Here is a 5,167-nt window from a genome sequence, read left to right as displayed (position 1 = left end):
GAGCGTAATAAAAATAAAAAACAATAAAACCTATAAAATAAATGCTTTTAAAAAATCCTTAAGACAAATAATAACCCTTTTGTATTATCTGCAGAAGAAAAAAATCGTGTTTTCTTTTTTATCCTATAGTATTTATTTATTATATTTATTTTTAAAAATAATAATGGTTTGATGCCTCTAGATAGGAAATTACAAAAGCAGGTTGAGCCTTGCTCATTCCTAATAATGAAACAAAAGCTCATTACTATAAAACTTGAGAAGAAGGTAGGTATTGATTAGATCACAACCCTTTGCCTATTTCAAGACACAACACCAAGAAAATATTATGCGGAAAAGTCATCTTGTGTTTTTGGGAAGAATGGGATGTCTTGTTGAATTTTTCTCAAGGAATATTGTTCTTGTGACTCTCGAAATGTGTGTGCTCTTCATTAAAAATCGTTGAGTGATATAGGCACCTGACTTTTCAGTCGAACAGCCCCCACGGATATGTTTTCTGCTCAAGGAATATTGTTCTTGTGACTCTCGAAATGTGTGTGCTCTTCATTAAAAATCGTTGAGTGATATAGGCACCTGACTTTTCAGTCAAACAGCCCCCACGGATATGTTTTCTAAAAGGTAGAGGGGGGCTGAAATAATTTAAATAATTGAAAAGCTTCAAAACCCATTCATTGGAACATCTCTCCATTCCGTGTAGTTTGCTTTCTTTTTACTCTCTAAGAAATTGTTGCTGAGGAGATCAAATTTTTGTCCTCCTTATTAAGGTATGTTTTCCCCCTACCCTATGTGATTCAGTCTTCGTTTGGTTTGTGCAAAATATGGATGTGAAGTCATTATAAAAATATTAAAATTGTACAATATCCTCACCTGTCTTCAAAAGCTATCACAATTACATCATTATTTTCTACTCCATCCAAAGAATAGACATTGAACTGCTGAAATCATGTTTGTTAAATATTTTTTATTATTTTTCAATAATTGTGTAAACCGATCCCTGTTTTTGAAGGGGAGAGATAAGGGAATCACTATCCCCAATGTACTATTTATTACTGCAGTAGGTATGCCTTTTCAGTTTTCCAGTTTGGAATAAAATAATATCAATGCATTAGGATCATTCTACTAGACATAATCATCTTGAAAGCATTTCATTTTATTTGTAATATCGGCATACTTCTTTAGGAACTTGTGGATCTCTGCTTGGTTGAAAAAGGTAGAAGGATATTTCCAAATTCAAAAAGTATCCAAAAGTTTTCACTTGTTCTACACTGTCTACACATCAAATTTGAAATGTTGGAGTTGTTCCTTATCCACAGTTGTTGAGACTTTGGACAATGGACATTTCTTTAAATTTTGCACAGGTTCTTCTACAAGTATAATACTGAGTCATCTTCGGATAAGGTATCGTTTCTATTTATTTATAGATTATTAATTTATTGACAATATCGTGACTGGGTGCCAAAATATGGTAATTTAATTTTCTTTCTTTGTATTGGATACTTTTATGTGGGTAGTAATATGAAAGTAGGTAGGTACCTAATTGACGGCCTCAAGTTAGAAATAACATTACTATACTATCTATCTATATTTAAAGAAGTTTTCTCAAGAAAGCACGGATACTTTTTCCTCCACTTCCCAATAGTAACCGAAATTGAACCAATTTATTTACTTTTTACTATTTCTGTCTGTAAAGTAAAGGAAACATACGTGGGAGTGTAGGATTGAATTGAATTCTAACAAATCTAAGGTAATAATGAAACCACAGAATTAGACTGAAAATTAAAAATCATTCAACATCCTCAGTCATTTGGATTTTGGGAAAGCAAGAGTGAACTTTACAAGTACTATCCTCTTAATGGCGACCTACTTACATTGAACTAGGTGTGAAGATATGTCCTATACCCAGCGATATGAATAATTATGATGGGGGGATAGTAAATAAAGCTCAGTGCAAATAAGCAAATATATTAATGTGAGTTAAAGGTTTACATGGTTAAGGATAAGCATTAAATGGAGATAAATATCTTGATACTGACGCTACTCACATGAGTATAAAGCCTTTCAGTCTAGAAAGTTAGACAATCCATCAAAAGATGTTTCCCCATTTTAGCTTGAATTTTTGATAATTCAAGATAGGTACCTAAAAATATAAATAAAATAAATATATTCTCGACACACTTTTCACAGGCTTGGTCAGATTGACAAAAACAAAACAATTTTGTGAGTATATCATAAAGGCTTAAAGGTACACTATATAATGTGAGTTAAAGGTTTACATGGTTAAGGATAAGCATTAAATGGAGATAAATATCTTGATACTGACGCTACTCACATGAGTATAAAACCTTTCAGTCTAGAAAGTGAGACAATCCATCAAAAGATGTTTCCCCATTTTAGCTTGAATATTTTTGATAATTCAAGATAGGTACCTAAAAAAATATAAATAAAATAAATATATTTTCGACACACTTTTCACAGTCTTGGTCAGATTGACAAAAACAAAACAATTTTGTGAGTATATCATAAAGGTTTAAAGGTACACTATGAAAACACAACCACAAGTACTGAAGGGCCAACATAAAAGCTAAAGGCTTTACACATATTTAACAAAACATTTAGTGAGGGTCAGATTAAAGATATTACCTCCCAACTTCCACATTCTGGTTAAATGCCACTGCAAGTAATGTTCCTCATATGTTTGTATACGTGGATGTTTTGCTATTAACTTGATTTAAGAGATTTCGTGGAAACGATTTTAACAGCTAGTGCAACTGGGATCAAAAGCTTAGACCTTAGACCATTTACAATGTCCTTTGGAAGAGTACTGAATGCCTAGTATACCTATTAAAGGATTATTTTTTCATCTTAATTAATTTATACAGTGATCCAAAATGCCCAGGTATTGTTATCTGAAGAATGTAGTTCCAAGTATGTTACCTGTTGTGCCTTGAAAACAGCTTTCTCAAATTTTCCCTTGAAATTTGTAATGAATTGCTATAACGGGTTATTTTTAATAAATTTATCATTTTTTATGTCAATTCCAATCTTCATATTGAAACTGTTTCCAGCGCAGACTAACATTTCTCCATATTACCGAAAACAGCTTTCTCAAATTTTCCCTTGAAATTTGTAATGAATTGCTATAACGGGTTATTTTTAATAAATTTATCATTTTTTATGTCAGTTCCAATCTTCATATTGAAACTGTTTCCAGCGCAGACTAACATTTCTCCATATTACGTCAATTTTTCGTTGCAACTGCACTCTGCAATTTCGCCTGAAAACGGGCTTATAATACGTCAAGTAATATTCAGAAACACATAAAATAGGAAATATTATTATGAAGTGTTTAAGGTTTATTCAAATGGCCCCAAATACCCTTTAGCTGAGATAATGCTCTTGGAACATATTGCTCACAAGGCGACCTGATAAGCAAAACTTTAGCAGGGATTTTTTTCTTCTTCTTTTGCAGAGTCTTGGTTTTTCATACAAGATAGGTATTATTTTTATGTGTTTTGACCCTAGGGCTGTCTTTTTATGATTTAAATATAAATGTGTGGCAAAATGAAATATTTTCTGAATATGGTGAAAATTGAGTCTAATGCAGTTTGATTTGCTTTAGTTTTCATAAAGACAATCATAAATACAACGCTTTTGCTATCTACCCTTAACATTTTCAGCTTGAAGAAAGAAGTGAATTAAGTCATTGATGTTTGTCTGTAGATGAAGGGAATTAAACACTTCAAAGCGCCTCTATCCAAGTATTTATATTTGGCTTTAATTTAAATTAGAATTTCGTGGAAGGAGGGACACAGAAAATGGTCAGGAAAAAAAAGCTAGATGTGTATGAATATTTGATGTCATTAACGAAATATTAATAAGGCTCCTTTTTTTTAATTTCAAAAAATAAATCCCTTTATTTGAGTTTAAGTTTGACTTCACTACACAAGCACAAGTTTTCTTCTTTGATTCTTTTTTCCTTGTTGAAATATGTATTTATCGGTTAGGTTGTCTCGAAATCTGTGAGTTCAACGATAAAAGGTGGTAATATAGGGACAGAATGCCTGCTCTAAGTTTGACATTCTACCTACTCTTTTCCTTCAGACCATCTCTATTTTGACGTTTAAAACTCAATGAACAACAACTCAGATGAACACCCTTCTTCGTAACTATGAAGAGAAAGAAGAACTGAGAACTATAGCTGACAGTTTCAGATCCAATTATAAAAAGGTGAGTGTCGATGTCGTTTGAAACCAAAAATCTACAATGTAGGGAAGTTGTCACTTTTTAAGTATGTAAAATGAGTATTTGCTCTTCTTTGATTTTCTTACCTAAAACATTTATGTGATGGATATTTAATCTACTGAAAGAATTTAGTGTTGCATCACTGAACACATCTTTTTTTTCTAATCATTCCCCTTAAAAACAAAATATTCTTTTCAATCTGTGACAGTTGCATTAGGGGGTGGTTGTAGAAATCTCTACAAAATGACAAGTGACATCCTAGCCAATCATACACATTGAGTGTTGATTGTATGGTGATACTAATTGATTAATTGCTTCATACTAATATTTACTTCTTTTTTGTTTTCAGACTAACAAAGGTAAAGAACCAATAGACTTGCCTGCACTGAAAGCCTCCAGTTTATTATCTCTCCTACTGCCAACTCCCTTGCTGAATCGCTCTGTATGGACAACCGTCCTCTTCATTGTGGGTTGGCGAATATTGTTGCGTCAGCGATAATCATCCAATCATCCCTCTTCAAGTTACTATAAGCGAAATTGTGGTTATATGGTTGGCGAATATTGTTGCGTCAGCGATAATCATCCAATCATCCCTCTTCAAGTTACTATAAGCGAAATTGTGGTTATATAAAAAAAAAAAAATATTTTGTATTTTCTTTGGAAAAAAGTCATAGTGGCAGTCTGAATTATAAATTTTTCTTTAAAAGACTTAAATTATTTGAATGTATTATAAAATATTATTTATAAGAGTATTATTTGTAGTTCTATTTATTTGTTTTGTAAGATTTTTTAACTGAATCATTATTGTTTTTCTGTTCGTTTGTTGTATGAATTCATAGTTCAGTTTATTGTTTTTATCAACATTTTCTTTTCGTTTGAAGTGATCGTCTTTTGAATCATTGCTCAAATTTCTTTTCTTTTGGATTTG

General features: G+C 31.8%; 1 long non-coding RNA gene across 1 annotated transcript; it reads left to right on the top strand.

Moving 5' to 3' along the window:
- The first annotated feature begins 4,172 nt into the window (after positions 1-4,172).
- On the top strand, positions 4,173-4,788 carry LOC113471009. The gene is made up of 2 exons (XR_003393872.1): positions 4,173-4,224; positions 4,589-4,788. It is a non-coding gene; the product is annotated as an uncharacterized LOC113471009 (long non-coding RNA).
- The last annotated feature ends 379 nt before the right edge of the window (positions 4,789-5,167 follow it).

The sequence above is a fragment of the Diaphorina citri genome, unplaced genomic scaffold (genome assembly GCF_000475195.1).
Source record: "Diaphorina citri unplaced genomic scaffold, Diaci psyllid genome assembly version 1.1 scaffold59, whole genome shotgun sequence".
Taxonomy (NCBI): domain Eukaryota; kingdom Metazoa; phylum Arthropoda; class Insecta; order Hemiptera; family Psyllidae; genus Diaphorina; species Diaphorina citri.
Note: the sequence above shows the minus strand (reverse complement) of the source record. Positions and strands in the feature narration are given on the sequence as shown.